Source organism: Coffea arabica, chromosome 11e (assembly GCF_036785885.1).
Source record: "Coffea arabica cultivar ET-39 chromosome 11e, Coffea Arabica ET-39 HiFi, whole genome shotgun sequence".
Taxonomy (NCBI): Eukaryota; Viridiplantae; Streptophyta; class Magnoliopsida; order Gentianales; family Rubiaceae; genus Coffea; species Coffea arabica.
Genome location: NC_092331.1, coordinates 34,798,961 through 34,814,397, shown reverse-complemented (window position 1 = coordinate 34,814,397; position 15,437 = coordinate 34,798,961). Strand labels below are relative to the sequence as shown.

Here is a 15,437-nt window from a genome sequence, read left to right as displayed (position 1 = left end):
AATTCATTTTAAGCGTCAATTCAAGCATTTTCCTATTATCCTTTTATTTATTTTCTTTCATATTTTTTTTTGATATTGATTTGCCCCCTGTTTTTTTCCATCATCCCGCAACTCTAAATTATCATGAAATCAATCCTTCACGCTTGCGCTGATACATTTGCGCCGACAAATTTGAGCGACGATCCGGGCTTTGATCGAGCCGTACCGTTCCTGATTTGTCTCGCGCCTTCAGATCCTCCTTCACGCTTCGACAAGAAGCAAAATATTAAGCAATCGTTCCGACGGAGCTAAATTACTACAGGATAAAGAACGAATAGGAAATTTGGATTTCGAAACAAAAAAGAGAGGGGTGCAACACGAGGACTTCCCAGGGGGTCACCCATCCTAATACTGCTTACGTCCAAGCACGCTTAACTTCGGAGTTCTGATGGGATACGGTGCATTAGTGCTGGTATGATCGCACCCACAACGTTCCTTTCGCTTTATTCTTTTAAACTATCCCGTCCAGCGAAGCAGTGTGGCTTCTCTAGACCGGAATTCATTTTAAGCGTCAATTGAAGCATTTTCCTCTTATCCTTTTATTTATTTACTTTATATTTTTTTGTTATTGATTTGCACCCTGTTTTTTTCCATCATCCCGCAACTCTAAATTATCATGAAATCAATCCTTCACGCTTGCGGTGATACATTTGCGCCGACAAATTTGAGCGACGATCCGGGCTTTGATCGAGCCGTACCGTTCCTGATTTGTCTCGCGCCTTCAGATCCTCCTTCACGCTTCGACAAGAAGCAAAATATTAAGCAATCGTTCCGACGGAGCTAAATTACTACAGGATAAAGAACGAATAGGAAATTTGGATTTCGAAACAAAAAAGAGAGGGGTGCAACACGAGGACTTCCCAGGGGGTCACCAATCCAAGTGATACTCTCGCCCAAACACGCTTAATTTCGAAGTTCTGATGGGATCCGGTGCATTAGTGCTGGTATGATCGCACCCGCCATATTCCTTTCGCTTTATTCTTTTAAACTACCCCGTCCTGCGAAGCAGTGTGGCTTTTCTAGACCGAAATTCATTTTAAGCGTCAATTCAAGCATTTTCCTATTATCCTTTTATTTATTTTCTTTCATATTTTTTTTTGATATTGATTTGCCCCCTGTTTTTTTCCATCATCCCGCAACTCTAAATTATCATGAAATCAATCCTTCACGCTTGCGCTGATACATTTGCGCCGACAAATTTGAGCGACGATCCGGGCTTTGATCGAGCCGTACCGTTCCTGATTTGTCTCGCGCCTTCAGATCCTCCTTCACGCTTCGACAAGAAGCAAAATATTAAGCAATCGTTCCGACGGAGCTAAATTACTACAGGATAAAGAACGAATAGGAAATTTGGATTTCGAAACAAAAAAGAGAGGGGTGCAACACGAGGACTTCCCAGGGGGTCACCAATCCAAGTGCTACTCTCGCCCAAACACGCTTAATTTCGAAGTTCTGATGGGATCCGGTGCATTAGTGCTGGTATGATCGCACCCGCCATATTCCTTTCGCTTTATTCTTTTAAACTACCCCGTCCTGCGAAGCAGTGTGGCTTTTCTAGACCGAAATTCATTTTAAGCGTCAATTCAAGCATTTTCCTATTATCCTTTTATTTATTTGCTTTCATATTTTTTTTTGATATTGATTTGCCCCCTGTTTTTTTCCATCATCCCGCAACTCTAAATTATCATGAAATCAATCCTTCACGCTTGCGCTGATACATTTGCGCCGACAAATTTGAGCGACGATCCGGGCTTTGATCGAGCCGTACCGTTCCTGATTTGTCTCGCGCCTTCAGATCCTCCTTCACGCTTCGACAAGAAGCAAAATATTAAGCAATCGTTCCGACGGAGCTAAATTACTACAGGATAAAGAACGAATAGGAAATTTGGATTTCGAAACAAAAAAGAGAGGGGTGCAACACGAGGACTTCCCAGGGGGTCACCAATCCAAGTGCTACTCTCGCCCAAACACGCTTAATTTCGAAGTTCTGATGGGATCCGGTGCATTAGTGCTGGTATGATCGCACCCGCCATATTCCTTTCGCTTTATTCTTTTAAACTACCCCGTCCTGCGAAGCAGTGTGGCTTTTCTAGACCGAAATTCATTTTAAGCGTCAATTCAAGCATTTTCCTATTATCCTTTTATTTATTTTCTTTCATATTTTTTTTTGATATTGATTTGCCCCCTGTTTTTTTCCATCATCCCGCAACTCTAAATTATCATGAAATCAATCCTTCACGCTTGCGCTGATACATTTGCGCCGACAAATTTGAGCGACGATCCGGGCTTTGATCGAGCCGTACCGTTCCTGATTTGTCTCGCGCCTTCAGATCCTCCTTCACGCTTCGACAAGAAGCAAAATATTAAGCAATCGTTCCGACGGAGCTAAATTACTACAGGATAAAGAACGAATAGGAAATTTGGATTTCGAAACAAAAAAGAGAGGGGTGCAACACGAGGACTTCCCAGGGGGTCACCCATCCTAATACTGCTTACGTCCAAGCACGCTTAACTTCGGAGTTCTGATGGGATACGGTGCATTAGTGCTGGTATGATCGCACCCACAACGTTCCTTTCGCTTTATTCTTTTAAACTACCCCGTCCAGCGAAGCAGTGTGGCTTCTCTAGACCGGAATTCATTTTAAGCGTCAATTGAAGCATTTTCCTCTTATCCTTTTATTTATTTACTTTATATTTTTTTGTTATTGATTTGCACCCTGTTTTTTTCCATCATCCCGCAACTCTAAATTATCATGAAATCAATCCTTCACGCTTGCGGTGATACATTTGCGCCGACAAATTTGAGCGACGATCCGGACTTTGATCGAGCCGTACCGTTCCTGATTTGTCTCGCGCCTTCAGATCCTCCTTCACGCTTCGACAAGAAGCAAAATATTAAGCAATCGTTCCGACGGAGCTAAATTACTACAGGATAAAGAACGAATAGGAAATTTGGATTTCGAAACAAAAAAGAGAGGGGTGCAACACGAGGACTTCCCAGGGGGTCACCAATCCAAGTGATACTCTCGCCCAAACACGCTTAATTTCGAAGTTCTGATGGGATCCGGTGCATTAGTGCTGGTATGATCGCACCCGCCATATTCCTTTCGCTTTATTCTTTTAAACTACCCCGTCCTGCGAAGCAGTGTGGCTTTTCTAGACCGAAATTCATTTTAAGCGTCAATTCAAGCATTTTCCTATTATCCTTTTATTTATTTTCTTTCATATTTTTTTTTGATATTGATTTGCCCCCTGTTTTTTTCCATCATCCCGCAACTCTAAATTATCATGAAATCAATCCTTCACGCTTGCGCTGATACATTTGCGCCGACAAATTTGAGCGACGATCCGGGCTTTGATCGAGCCGTACCGTTCCTGATTTGTCTCGCGCCTTCAGATCCTCCTTCACGCTTCGACAAGAAGCAAAATATTAAGCAATCGTTCCGACGGAGCTAAATTACTACAGGATAAAGAACGAATAGGAAATTTGGATTTCGAAACAAAAAAGAGAGGGGTGCAACACGAGGACTTCCCAGGGGGTCACCCATCCTAATACTGCTTACGTCCAAGCACGCTTAACTTCGGAGTTCTGATGGGATACGGTGCATTAGTGCTGGTATGATCGCACCCACAACGTTCCTTTCGCTTTATTCTTTTAAACTATCCCGTCCAGCGAAGCAGTGTGGCTTCTCTAGACCGGAATTCATTTTAAGCGTCAATTGAAGCATTTTCCTCTTATCCTTTTATTTATTTACTTTATATTTTTTTGTTATTGATTTGCACCCTGTTTTTTTCCATCATCCCGCAACTCTAAATTATCATGAAATCAATCCTTCACGCTTGCGGTGATACATTTGCGCCGACAAATTTGAGCGACGATCCGGGCTTTGATCGAGCCGTACCGTTCCTGATTTGTCTCGCGCCTACAGATCCTCCTTCACGCTTCGACAAGAAGCAAAATATTAAGCAATCGTTCCGACGGAGCTAAATTACTACAGGATAAAGAACGAATAGGAAATTTGGATTTCGAAACAAAAAAGAGAGGGGTGCAACACGAGGACTTCCCAGGGGGTCACCAATCCAAGTGATACTCTCGCCCAAACACGCTTAATTTCGAAGTTCTGATGGGATCCGGTGCATTAGTGCTGGTATGATCGCACCCGCCATATTCCTTTCGCTTTATTCTTTTAAACTACCCCGTCCTGCGAAGCAGTGTGGCTTTTCTAGACCGAAATTCATTTTAAGCGTCAATTCAAGCATTTTCCTATTATCCTTTTATTTATTTTCTTTCATATTTTTTTTTGATATTGATTTGCCCCCTGTTTTTTTCCATCATCCCGCAACTCTAAATTATCATGAAATCAATCCTTCACGCTTGCGCTGATACATTTGCGCCGACAAATTTGAGCGACGATCCGGGCTTTGATCGAGCCGTACCGTTCCTGATTTGTCTCGCGCCTTCAGATCCTCCTTCACGCTTCGACAAGAAGCAAAATATTAAGCAATCGTTCCGACGGAGCTAAATTACTACAGGATAAAGAACGAATAGGAAATTTGGATTTCGAAACAAAAAAGAGAGGGGTGCAACACGAGGACTTCCCAGGGGGTCACCAATCCAAGTGCTACTCTCGCCCAAACACGCTTAATTTCGAAGTTCTGATGGGATCCGGTGCATTAGTGCTGGTATGATCGCACCCGCCATATTCCTTTCGCTTTATTCTTTTAAACTACCCCGTCCTGCGAAGCAGTGTGGCTTTTCTAGACCGAAATTCATTTTAAGCGTCAATTCAAGCATTTTCCTATTATCCTTTTATTTATTTTCTTTCATATGTTTTTTTGATATTGATTTGCCCCCTGTTTTTTTCCATCATCCCGCAACTCTAAATTATCATGAAATCAATCCTTCACGCTTGCGGTGATACATTTGCGCCGACAAATTTGAGCGACGATCCGGGCTTTGATCGAGCCGTACCGTTCCTGATTTGTCTCGCGCCTTCAGATCCTCCTTCACGCTTCGACAAGAAGCAAAATATTAAGCAATCGTTCCGACGGAGCTAAATTACTACAGGATAAAGAACGAATAGGAAATTTGGATTTCGAAACAAAAAAGAGAGGGGTGCAACACGAGGACTTCCCAGGGGGTCACCAATCCAAGTGCTACTCTCGCCCAAACACGCTTAATTTCGAAGTTCTGATGGGATCCGGTGCATTAGTGCTGGTATGATCGCACCCGCCATATTCCTTTCGCTTTATTCTTTTAAACTACCCCGTCCTGCGAAGCAGTGTGGCTTTTCTAGACCGAAATTCATTTTAAGCGTCAATTCAAGCATTTTCCTATTATCCTTTTATTTATTTGCTTTCATATTTTTTTTTGATATTGATTTGCCCCCTGTTTTTTTCCATCATCCCGCAACTCTAAATTATCATGAAATCAATCCTTCACGCTTGCGCTGATACATTTGCGCCGACAAATTTGAGCGACGATCCGGGCTTTGATCGAGCCGTACCGTTCCTGATTTGTCTCGCGCCTTCAGATCCTCCTTCACGCTTCGACAAGAAGCAAAATATTAAGCAATCGTTCCGACGGAGCTAAATTACTACAGGATAAAGAACGAATAGGAAATTTGGATTTCGAAACAATAAAGAGAGGGGTGCAACACGAGGACTTCCCAGGGGGTCACCCATCCTAATACTGCTTACGTCCAAGCACGCTTAACTTCGGAGTTCTGATGGGATACGGTGCATTAGTGCTGGTATGATCGCACCCACAACGTTCCTTTCGCTTTATTCTTTTAAACTACCCCGTCCAGCGAAGCAGTGTGGCTTTTCTAGACCGGAATTCATTTTAAGCGTCAATTGAAGCATTTTCCTCTTATCCTTTTATTTATTTACTTTATATTTTTTTGTTATTGATTTGCACCCTATTTTTTTCCATCATCCCGCAACTCTAAATTATCATGAAATCAATCCTTCACGCTTGCGGTGATACATTTGCGCCGACAAATTTGAGCGACGATCCGGGCTTTGATCGAGCCGTACCGTTCCTGATTTGTCTCGCGCCTTCAGATCCTCCTTCACGCTTCGACAAGAAGCAAAATATTAAGCAATCGTTCCGACGGAGCTAAATTACTACAGGATAAAGAACGAATAGGAAATTTGGATTTCGAAACAAAAAAGAGAGGGGTGCAACACGAGGACTTCCCAGGGGGTCACCAATCCAAGTGCTACTCTCGCCCAAACACGCTTAATTTCGAAGTTCTGATGGGATCTGGTGCATTAGTGCTGGTATGATCGCACCCGCCATATTCCTTTCGCTTTATTCTTTTAAACTACCCCGTCCTGCGAAGCAGTGTGGCTTTTCTAGACCGAAATTCATTTTAAGCGTCAATTCAAGCATTTTCCTATTATCCTTTTATTTATTTGCTTTCATATTTTTTTTTGATATTGATTTGCCCCCTGTTTTTTTCCATCATCCCGCAACTCTAAATTATCATGAAATCAATCCTTCACGCTTGCGCTGATACATTTACGCCGACAAATTTGAGCGACGATCCGGGCTTTGATCGAGCCGTACCGTTCCTGATTTGTCTCGCGCCTTCAGATCCTCCTTCACGCTTCGACAAGAAGCAAAATATTAAGCAATCGTTCCGACGGAGCTAAATTACTACAGGATAAAGAACGAATAGGAAATTTGGATTTCGAAACAAAAAAGAGAGGGGTGCAACACGAGGACTTCCCAGGGGGTCACCCATCCTAATACTGCTTACGCCCAAGCACGCTTAACTTCGGAGTTCTGATGGGATACGATGCATTAGTGCTGGTATGATCGCACCCACAACGTTCCTTTCGCTTTATTCTTTTAAACTACCCCGTCCAGCGAAGCAGTGTGGCTTTTCTAGACCGGAATTCATTTTAAGCGTCAATTGAAGCATTTTCCTCTTATCCTTTTATTTATTTACTTTATATTTTTTTGTTATTGATTTGCACCCTGTTTTTTTCCATCATCCCGCAACTCTAAATTATCATGAAATCAATCCTTCACACTTGCGGTGATACATTTGCGCCGACAAATTTGAGCGACGATCCGGGCTTTGATCGAGCCGTACCGTTGCTGATTTGTCTCGCGCCTTCAGATCCTCCTTCACGCTTCGACAAGAAGCAAAATATTAAGCAATCGTTCCGACGGAGCTAAATTACTACAGGATAAAGAACGAATAGGAAATTTGGATTTCGAAACAAAAAAGAGAGGGGTGCAACACGAGGACTTCCCAGGGGGTCACCAATCCAAGTACTACTCTCGCCCAAACACGCTGAATTTCGAAGTTCTGATGGGATCCGGTGCATTAGTGCTGGTATGATCGCACCCGCCATATTCCTTTCGCTTTATTCTTTTAAACTACCCCATCCTGCGAAGCAGTGTAGCTTTTCTAGACCGTAATTCATTTTAAGCGTCAATTCAAGCATTTTCCTATTATCCTTTTATTTATTTGCTTTCATATTTTTTTTTGTTATTGATTTGCCCCCTGTTTTTTTCCATCATCCCGCAACTCTAAATTATCATGAAATCAATCCTTCACGCTTGCGCTGATACATTTGCGCCGACAAATTTGAGCAACGATCCGGGCTCTGATCGAGCCGTACCGTTCCTGATTTGTCTCGCGCCTTCAGATCCTCCTTCACGCTTCGACAAGAAGCAAAATATTAAGCAATCGTTCCGACGGAGCTAAATTACTACAGGATAAAGAACGAATAGGAAATTTGGATTTCGAAACAAAAAAGAGAGAGGTGCAACACGAGGACTTCCCAGGGGGTCACCAATCCAAGTACTACTCTCGCCCAAAAACGCTTAATTTCGAAGTTCTGATGGGATCCGGTGCATTAGTGCTGGTATGATCGCACCCGCCATATTCCTTTCGCTTTATTCTTTTAAACTACCCCGTCCTGCGAAGCAGTGTGGCTTTTCTAGACCGGAATTCATTTTAAGCGTCAATTCAAGCATTTTCCTATTATCCTTTTATTTATTTGCTTTCATATTTTTTTTTGTTATGGATTTGCCCCCTGTTTTTTTCCATCATCCCGCAACTCTAAATTATCATGAAATCAATCCTTCACGCTTGCGCTGATACATTTGCGCCGACAAATTTGAGCGACGATCCGGGCTTTGATCGAGCCGTACCGTTCCTGATTTGTCTCTCGCCTTCCGATCCTCCTTCACGCTTCGACAAGAAGCAAAATATTAAGCAATCGTTCCGACGGAGCTAAATTACTACAGGATAAAGAACGAATAGGAAATTTAGATTTCGAAACAAAAAAGAGAGGGGTGCAACACGAGGACTTCCCAGGGGGTCACCAATCCAAGTACTACTCTCGCCCAAACACGCTTAATTTCGAAGTTCTGATGGGATCCGGTGCATTAGTGCTGGTATGATCGCACCCGCCATATTCCTTTCGCTTTATTCTTTTAAACTACCCCGTCCTGCGAAGCAGTGTAGCTTTTCTAGACCGAAATTCATTTTAAGCGTCAATTCAAGCATTTTCCTATTATCCTTTTATTTATTTGCTTTCATATTTTTTTTTGTTATTGATTTGCCCCCTGTTTTTTTCCATCATCCCGCAACTCTAAATTATCATGAAATCAATCCTTCACGCTTGCGCTGATACATTTGCGCCGACAAATTTGAGCGACGATCCGGGCTTTGATCGAGCCGTACCGTTCCTGATTTGTCTCGCGCCTTCAGATCCTCCTTCACGCTTCGACAAGAAGCAAAATATTAAGCAAACGTTCCGACGGAGCTGAATTACTACAGGATAAAGAACGAATAGGAAATTTGGATTTCGAAACAAAAAAGAGAGGGGTGCAACATGAGGACTTCCCAGGGGGTCACCAATCCAAGTACTACTCTCGCCCAAACACGCTTAATTTCGAAGTTCTGATGGGATCCGGTGCATTAGTGCTGGTATGAAAGCACCCGCCATATTCCTTTCGCTTTATTCTTTTAAACTACCCCGTCCTGCGAAGCAGTGTGGCTTTTCTAGACCGAAATTCATTTTAAGCGTCAATTCAAGCATTTTCCTATTATCCTTTTATTTATTTGCTTTCATATTTTTTTTTGTTATTGATTTGCCCCCTGTTTTTTTCCATCATCCCGCAACTCTAAATTATCATGAAATAAATCCTTCACGCTTGCGCTGATACATTTGCGCCGACAAATTTGAGCGACGATCCGGGCTTTGATCGAGTCGTACCGTTCCTAATTTGTCTCGCGCCTTCAGATCCTCCTTCACGCTTCGACAAGAAGCAAAATATTAAGCAATCGTTCCGACGGAGCTAAATTACTACAGGATAAAGAACGAATAGGAAATTTAGATTTCGAAACAAAAAAGAGAGGGGTGCAACACGAGGACTTCCCAGGGGGTCACCAATCCAAGTGCTACTCTCGCCCAAACACGCTTAATTTCGAAGTTCTGATGGGATCCGGTGCATTAGTGCTGGTATGATCGCACCCGCCATATTCCTTTCGCTTTATTCTTTTAAACTACCGCGTCCTGCGAAGCAGTGTGGCTTTTCTAGACCGAAATTCATTTTAAGCGTCAATTCAAGCATTTTCCTATTATCCTTTTATTTATTTGCTTTCATATTTTTTTTTGATATTGATTTGCCCCCTGTTTTTTTCCATCATCCCGCAACTCTAAATTATCATGAAATCAATCCTTCACGCTTGCGCTGATACATTTGCGCCGACAAATTTGAGCGACGATCCGGGCTTTGATCGAGCCGTACCGTTCCTGATTTGTCTCGCGCCTTCAGATCCTCCTTCACGCTTCGACAAGAAGCAAAATATTAAGCAATCGTTCCGACGGAGCTAAATTACTACAGGATAAAGAACGAATAGGAAATTTGGATTTCGAAACAAAAAAGAGAGGGGTGCAACACGAGGACTTCCCAGGGGGTCACCCATCCTAATACTGCTTACGTCCAAGCACGCTTAACTTCGGAGTTCTGATGGGATACGGTGCATTAGTGCTGGTATGATCGCACCCACAACGTTCCTTTCGCTTTATTCTTTTAAACTATCCCGTCCAGCGAAGCAGTGTGGCTTCTCTAGACCGGAATTCATTTTAAGCGTCAATTGAAGCATTTTCCTCTTATCCTTTTATTTATTTACTTTATATTTTTTTGTTATTGATTTGCACCCTGTTTTTTTCCATCATCCCGCAACTCTAAATTATCATGAAATCAATCCTTCACGCTTGCGGTGATACATTTGCGCCGACAAATTTGAGCGACGATCCGGGCTTTGATCGAGCCGTACCGTTCCTGATTTGTCTCGCGCCTTCAGATCCTCCTTCACGCTTCGACAAGAAGCAAAATATTAAGCAATCGTTCCGACGGAGCTAAATTACTACAGGATAAAGAACGAATAGGAAATTTGGATTTCGAAACAAAAAAGAGAGGGGTGCAACACGAGGACTTCCCAGGGGGTCACCAATCCAAGTGATACTCTCGCCCAAACACGCTTAATTTCGAAGTTCTGATGGGATCCGGTGCATTAGTGCTGGTATGATCGCACCCGCCATATTCCTTTCGCTTTATTCTTTTAAACTACCCCGTCCTGCGAAGCAGTGTGGCTTTTCTAGACCGAAATTCATTTTAAGCGTCAATTCAAGCATTTTCCTATTATCCTTTTATTTATTTTCTTTCATATTTTTTTTTGATATTGATTTGCCCCCTGTTTTTTTCCATCATCCCGCAACTCTAAATTATCATGAAATCAATCCTTCACGCTTGCGCTGATACATTTGCGCCGACAAATTTGAGCGACGATCCGGGCTTTGATCGAGCCGTACCGTTCCTGATTTGTCTCGCGCCTTCAGATCCTCCTTCACGCTTCGACAAGAAGCAAAATATTAAGCAATCGTTCCGACGGAGCTAAATTACTACAGGATAAAGAACGAATAGGAAATTTGGATTTCGAAACAAAAAAGAGAGGGGTGCAACACGAGGACTTCCCAGGGGGTCACCAATCCAAGTGCTACTCTCGCCCAAACACGCTTAATTTCGAAGTTCTGATGGGATCCGGTGCATTAGTGCTGGTATGATCGCACCCGCCATATTCCTTTCGCTTTATTCTTTTAAACTACCCCGTCCTGCGAAGCAGTGTGGCTTTTCTAGACCGAAATTCATTTTAAGCGTCAATTCAAGCATTTTCCTATTATCCTTTTATTTATTTTCTTTCATATGTTTTTTTGATATTGATTTGCCCCCTGTTTTTTTCCATCATCCCGCAACTCTAAATTATCATGAAATCAATCCTTCACGCTTGCGGTGATACATTTGCGCCGACAAATTTGAGCGACGATCCGGGCTTTGATCGAGCCGTACCGTTCCTGATTTGTCTCGCGCCTTCAGATCCTCCTTCACGCTTCGACAAGAAGCAAAATATTAAGCAATCGTTCCGACGGAGCTAAATTACTACAGGATAAAGAACGAATAGGAAATTTGGATTTCGAAACAAAAAAGAGAGGGGTGCAACACGAGGACTTCCCAGGGGGTCACCCATCCTAATACTGCTTACGTCCAAGCACGCTTAACTTCGGAGTTCTGATGGGATACGGTGCATTAGTGCTGGTATGATCGCACCCACAACGTTCCTTTCGCTTTATTCTTTTAAACTACCCCGTCCAGCGAAGCAGTGTGGCTTTTCTAGACCGGAATTCATTTTAAGCGTCAATTGAAGCATTTTCCTCTTATCCTTTTATTTATTTACTTTATATTTTTTTGTTATTGATTTGCACCCTGTTTTTTTCCATCATCCCGCAACTCTAAATTATCATGAAATCAATCCTTCACACTTGCGGTGATACATTTGCGCCGACAAATTTGAGCGACGATCCGGGCTTTGATCGAGCCGTACCGTTCCTGATTTGTCTCGCGCCTTCAGATCCTCCTTCACGCTTCGACAAGAAGCAAAATATTAAGCAATCGTTCCGACGGAGCTAAATTACTACAGGATAAAGAACGAATAGGAAATTTGGATTTCGAAACAAAAAAGAGAGGGGTGCAACACGAGGACTTCCCAGGGGGTCACCAATCCAAGTACTACTCTCGCCCAAACACGCTTAATTTCGAAGTTCTGATGGGATCCGGTGCATTAGTGCTGGTATGATCGCACCCGCCATATTACTTTCGCTTTATTCTTTTAAACTACCCCGTCCTGCGAAGCAGTGTAGCTTTTCTAGACCGAAATTCATTTTAAGCGTCAATTCAAGCATTTTCCTATTATCCTTTTATTTATTTGCTTTCATATTTTTTTTTGTTATTGATTTGCCCCCTGTTTTTTTCCATCATCCCGCAACTCTAAATTATCATGAAATCAATCCTTCACGCTTGCGCTGATACATTTGCGCCGACAAATTTGAGCAACGATCCGGGCTTTGATCGAGCCGTACCGTTCCTGATTTGTCTCGCGCCTTCAGATCCTCCTTCACGCTTCGACAAGAAGCAAAATATTAAGCAATCGTTCCGACGGAGCTAAATTACTACAGGATAAAGAACGAATAGGAAATTTGGATTTCGAAACAAAAAAGAGAGGGGTGCAACACGAGGACTTCCCAGGGGGTCACCAATCCAAGTACTACTCTCGCCCAAAAACGCTTAATTTCGAAGTTCTGATGGGATCCGGTGCATTAGTGCTGGTATGATCGCACCCGCCATATTCCTTTCGCTTTATTCTTTTAAACTACCCCGTCCTGCGAAGCAGTGTGGCTTTTCTATACCGGAATTCATTTTAAGCGTCAATTCAAGCATTTTCCTATTATCCTTTTATTTATTTGCTTTCATATTTTTTTTTGTTATGGATTTGCCCCCTGTTTTTTTCAATCATCCCGCAACTCTAAATTATCATGAAATCAATCCTTCACGCTTGCGCTGGTACATTTGCGCCGACAAATTTGAGCGACGATCCGGGCTTTGATCGAGCCGTACCGTTCCTGATTTGTCTCGCGCCTTCCGATCCTCCTTCACGCTTCGACAAGAAGCAAAATATTAAGCAATCGTTCCGACGGAGCTAAATTACTACAGGATAAAGAACGAATAGGAAATTTAGATTTCGAAACAAAAAAGATAGGGGTGCAACACGAGGACTTCCCAGGGGGTCACCAATCCAAGTACTACTCTCGCCCAAACACGCTTAATTTCGAAGTTCTGATGGGATCCGGTGCATTAGTGCTGGTATGATCGCACCCGCCATATTCCTTTCGCTTTATTCTTTTAAACTACCCCGTCCTGCGAAGCAGTGTAGCTTTTCTAGACCGAAATTCATTTTAAGCGTCAATTCAAGCATTTTCCTATTATCCTTTTATTTATTTGCTTTCATATTTTTTTTTGTTATTGATTTGCCCCCTGTTTTTTTCCATCATCCCGCAACTCTAAATTATCATGAAATCAATCCTTCACGCTTGCGCTGATACATTTGCGCCGACAAATTTGAGCGACGATCCGGGCTTTGATCGAGTCGTACCGTTCCTAATTTGTCTCGCGCCTTCAGATCCTCCTTCACGCTTCGACAAGAAGCAAAATATTAAGCAATCGTTCCGACGGAGCTAAATTACTACAGGATAAAGAACGAATAGGAAATTTGGATTTCGAAACAAAAAAGAGAGGGGTGCAACACGAGGACTTCCCAGGGGGTCACCAATCCAAGTACTACTCTCGCCCAAACACGCTTAATTTCGAAGTTCTGATGGGATCCGGTGCATTAGTGCTGGTATGATCGCACCCGCCATATTCCTTTCGCTTTATTCTTTTAAACTACCCCGTCCTGCGAAGCAGTGTAGCTTTTCTAGACCGAAATTCATTTTAAGCGTCAATTCAAGCATTTTCCTATTATCCTTTTATTTATTTGCTTTCATATTTTTTTTTGTTATTGATTTGCCCCCTGTTTTTTTCCATCATCCCGCAACTCTAAATTATCATGAAATCAATCCTTCACGCTTGCGCTGATACATTTGCGCCGACAAATTTGAGCAACGATCCGGGCTTTGATCGAGCCGTACCGTTCCTGATTTGTCTCGCGCCTTCAGATCCTCCTTCACGCTTCGACAAGAAGCAAAATATTAAGCAATCGTTCCGACGGAGCTAAATTACTACAGGATAAAGAACGAATAGGAAATTTGGATTTCGAAACAAAAAAGAGAGGGGTGCAACACGAGGACTTCCCAGGGGGTCACCAATCCAAGTACTACTCTCGCCCAAAAACGCTTAATTTCGAAGTTCTGATGGGATCCGGTGCATTAGTGCTGGTATGATCGCACCCGCCATATTCCTTTCGCTTTATTCTTTTAAACTACCCCGTCCTGCGAAGCAGTGTGGCTTTTCTATACCGGAATTCATTTTAAGCGTCAATTCAAGCATTTTCCTATTATCCTTTTATTTATTTGCTTTCATATTTTTTTTTGTTATGGATTTGCCCCCTGTTTTTTTCAATCATCCCGCAACTCTAAATTATCATGAAATCAATCCTTCACGCTTGCGCTGGTACATTTGCGCCGACAAATTTGAGCGACGATCCGGGCTTTGATCGAGCCGTACCGTTCCTGATTTGTCTCGCGCCTTCCGATCCTCCTTCACGCTTCGACAAGAAGCAAAATATTAAGCAATCGTTCCGACGGAGCTAAATTACTACAGGATAAAGAACGAATAGGAAATTTAGATTTCGAAACAAAAAAGATAGGGGTGCAACACGAGGACTTCCCAGGGGGTCACCAATCCAAGTACTACTCTCGCCCAAACACGCTTAATTTCGAAGTTCTGATGGGATCCGGTGCATTAGTGCTGGTATGATCGCACCCGCCATATTCCTTTCGCTTTATTCTTTTAAACTACCCCGTCCTGCGAAGCAGTGTAGCTTTTCTAGACCGAAATTCATTTTAAGCGTCAATTCAAGCATTTTCCTATTATCCTTTTATTTATTTGCTTTCATATTTTTTTTTGTTATTGATTTGCCCCCTGTTTTTTTCCATCATCCCGCAACTCTAAATTATCATGAAATCAATCCTTCACGCTTGCGCTGATACATTTGCGCCGACAAATTTGAGCGACGATCCGGGCTTTGATCGAGTCGTACCGTTCCTAATTTGTCTCGCGCCTTCAGATCCTCCTTCACGCTTCGACAAGAAGCAAAATATTAAGCAATCGTTCCGACGGAGCTAAATTACTACAGGATAAAGAACGAATAGGAAATTTGGATTTCGAAACAAAAAAGAGAGGGGTGCAACACGAGGACTTCCCAGGGGGTCACCAATCCAAGTGCTACTCTCGCCCAAACACGCTTAATTTCGAAGTTCTGATGGGATCCGGTGCATTAGTGCTGGTATGATCGCACCCGCCATATTCCTTT

General features: G+C 42.7%; 29 non-coding genes across 29 annotated transcripts; all 29 read right to left on the bottom strand.

Annotated features, from left to right (window-relative positions):
• Positions 1-346: 346 nt before the first annotated feature.
• LOC140023602 (5S ribosomal RNA) lies at positions 347-465 on the bottom strand. The gene has a single exon (XR_011827571.1). It is a non-coding gene; the product is annotated as a 5S ribosomal RNA (ribosomal RNA).
• Positions 466-878: 413 nt separating this feature from the next.
• On the bottom strand, positions 879-997 carry LOC140025078 (5S ribosomal RNA). Its single transcript, XR_011829055.1, has one exon. It is a non-coding gene; the product is annotated as a 5S ribosomal RNA (ribosomal RNA).
• A 416-nt stretch (positions 998-1,413) lies between these two features.
• LOC140024651 (5S ribosomal RNA) lies at positions 1,414-1,532 on the bottom strand. Its single transcript, XR_011828627.1, has one exon. It is a non-coding gene; the product is annotated as a 5S ribosomal RNA (ribosomal RNA).
• A 416-nt stretch (positions 1,533-1,948) lies between these two features.
• On the bottom strand, positions 1,949-2,067 carry LOC140024650 (5S ribosomal RNA). The gene has a single exon (XR_011828626.1). It is a non-coding gene; the product is annotated as a 5S ribosomal RNA (ribosomal RNA).
• A 416-nt stretch (positions 2,068-2,483) lies between these two features.
• Positions 2,484-2,602, bottom strand: LOC140023601 (5S ribosomal RNA). The gene has a single exon (XR_011827570.1). It is a non-coding gene; the product is annotated as a 5S ribosomal RNA (ribosomal RNA).
• A 413-nt stretch (positions 2,603-3,015) lies between these two features.
• Positions 3,016-3,134, bottom strand: LOC140025077 (5S ribosomal RNA). Its single transcript, XR_011829054.1, has one exon. It is a non-coding gene; the product is annotated as a 5S ribosomal RNA (ribosomal RNA).
• Positions 3,135-3,550: 416 nt separating this feature from the next.
• LOC140023600 (5S ribosomal RNA) lies at positions 3,551-3,669 on the bottom strand. The gene has a single exon (XR_011827569.1). It is a non-coding gene; the product is annotated as a 5S ribosomal RNA (ribosomal RNA).
• Positions 3,670-4,082: 413 nt separating this feature from the next.
• LOC140025076 (5S ribosomal RNA) lies at positions 4,083-4,201 on the bottom strand. Its single transcript, XR_011829053.1, has one exon. It is a non-coding gene; the product is annotated as a 5S ribosomal RNA (ribosomal RNA).
• Positions 4,202-4,617: 416 nt separating this feature from the next.
• Positions 4,618-4,736, bottom strand: LOC140024648 (5S ribosomal RNA). Its single transcript, XR_011828624.1, has one exon. It is a non-coding gene; the product is annotated as a 5S ribosomal RNA (ribosomal RNA).
• Positions 4,737-5,152: 416 nt separating this feature from the next.
• Positions 5,153-5,271, bottom strand: LOC140024647 (5S ribosomal RNA). Its single transcript, XR_011828623.1, has one exon. It is a non-coding gene; the product is annotated as a 5S ribosomal RNA (ribosomal RNA).
• Positions 5,272-5,687: 416 nt separating this feature from the next.
• Positions 5,688-5,806, bottom strand: LOC140023598 (5S ribosomal RNA). The gene has a single exon (XR_011827567.1). It is a non-coding gene; the product is annotated as a 5S ribosomal RNA (ribosomal RNA).
• A 413-nt stretch (positions 5,807-6,219) lies between these two features.
• On the bottom strand, positions 6,220-6,338 carry LOC140025031 (5S ribosomal RNA). Its single transcript, XR_011829008.1, has one exon. It is a non-coding gene; the product is annotated as a 5S ribosomal RNA (ribosomal RNA).
• A 416-nt stretch (positions 6,339-6,754) lies between these two features.
• On the bottom strand, positions 6,755-6,873 carry LOC140023800 (5S ribosomal RNA). Its single transcript, XR_011827766.1, has one exon. It is a non-coding gene; the product is annotated as a 5S ribosomal RNA (ribosomal RNA).
• A 413-nt stretch (positions 6,874-7,286) lies between these two features.
• Positions 7,287-7,405, bottom strand: LOC140024411 (5S ribosomal RNA). Its single transcript, XR_011828384.1, has one exon. It is a non-coding gene; the product is annotated as a 5S ribosomal RNA (ribosomal RNA).
• A 416-nt stretch (positions 7,406-7,821) lies between these two features.
• Positions 7,822-7,940, bottom strand: LOC140024761 (5S ribosomal RNA). Its single transcript, XR_011828737.1, has one exon. It is a non-coding gene; the product is annotated as a 5S ribosomal RNA (ribosomal RNA).
• A 416-nt stretch (positions 7,941-8,356) lies between these two features.
• Positions 8,357-8,475, bottom strand: LOC140023239 (5S ribosomal RNA). The gene has a single exon (XR_011827210.1). It is a non-coding gene; the product is annotated as a 5S ribosomal RNA (ribosomal RNA).
• A 416-nt stretch (positions 8,476-8,891) lies between these two features.
• LOC140025095 (5S ribosomal RNA) lies at positions 8,892-9,010 on the bottom strand. The gene has a single exon (XR_011829073.1). It is a non-coding gene; the product is annotated as a 5S ribosomal RNA (ribosomal RNA).
• A 416-nt stretch (positions 9,011-9,426) lies between these two features.
• On the bottom strand, positions 9,427-9,545 carry LOC140024646 (5S ribosomal RNA). Its single transcript, XR_011828622.1, has one exon. It is a non-coding gene; the product is annotated as a 5S ribosomal RNA (ribosomal RNA).
• Positions 9,546-9,961: 416 nt separating this feature from the next.
• On the bottom strand, positions 9,962-10,080 carry LOC140023597 (5S ribosomal RNA). The gene has a single exon (XR_011827566.1). It is a non-coding gene; the product is annotated as a 5S ribosomal RNA (ribosomal RNA).
• Positions 10,081-10,493: 413 nt separating this feature from the next.
• On the bottom strand, positions 10,494-10,612 carry LOC140025075 (5S ribosomal RNA). Its single transcript, XR_011829052.1, has one exon. It is a non-coding gene; the product is annotated as a 5S ribosomal RNA (ribosomal RNA).
• Positions 10,613-11,028: 416 nt separating this feature from the next.
• On the bottom strand, positions 11,029-11,147 carry LOC140024645 (5S ribosomal RNA). Its single transcript, XR_011828621.1, has one exon. It is a non-coding gene; the product is annotated as a 5S ribosomal RNA (ribosomal RNA).
• Positions 11,148-11,563: 416 nt separating this feature from the next.
• Positions 11,564-11,682, bottom strand: LOC140023596 (5S ribosomal RNA). The gene has a single exon (XR_011827565.1). It is a non-coding gene; the product is annotated as a 5S ribosomal RNA (ribosomal RNA).
• Positions 11,683-12,095: 413 nt separating this feature from the next.
• On the bottom strand, positions 12,096-12,214 carry LOC140023237 (5S ribosomal RNA). Its single transcript, XR_011827208.1, has one exon. It is a non-coding gene; the product is annotated as a 5S ribosomal RNA (ribosomal RNA).
• Positions 12,215-12,630: 416 nt separating this feature from the next.
• On the bottom strand, positions 12,631-12,749 carry LOC140024354 (5S ribosomal RNA). Its single transcript, XR_011828327.1, has one exon. It is a non-coding gene; the product is annotated as a 5S ribosomal RNA (ribosomal RNA).
• Positions 12,750-13,165: 416 nt separating this feature from the next.
• On the bottom strand, positions 13,166-13,284 carry LOC140023236 (5S ribosomal RNA). Its single transcript, XR_011827207.1, has one exon. It is a non-coding gene; the product is annotated as a 5S ribosomal RNA (ribosomal RNA).
• Positions 13,285-13,700: 416 nt separating this feature from the next.
• LOC140023235 (5S ribosomal RNA) lies at positions 13,701-13,819 on the bottom strand. Its single transcript, XR_011827206.1, has one exon. It is a non-coding gene; the product is annotated as a 5S ribosomal RNA (ribosomal RNA).
• Positions 13,820-14,235: 416 nt separating this feature from the next.
• Positions 14,236-14,354, bottom strand: LOC140024353 (5S ribosomal RNA). The gene has a single exon (XR_011828326.1). It is a non-coding gene; the product is annotated as a 5S ribosomal RNA (ribosomal RNA).
• Positions 14,355-14,770: 416 nt separating this feature from the next.
• LOC140023234 (5S ribosomal RNA) lies at positions 14,771-14,889 on the bottom strand. The gene has a single exon (XR_011827205.1). It is a non-coding gene; the product is annotated as a 5S ribosomal RNA (ribosomal RNA).
• Positions 14,890-15,305: 416 nt separating this feature from the next.
• On the bottom strand, positions 15,306-15,424 carry LOC140024644 (5S ribosomal RNA). Its single transcript, XR_011828620.1, has one exon. It is a non-coding gene; the product is annotated as a 5S ribosomal RNA (ribosomal RNA).
• Between the last annotated feature and the right edge of the window lie 13 nt (positions 15,425-15,437).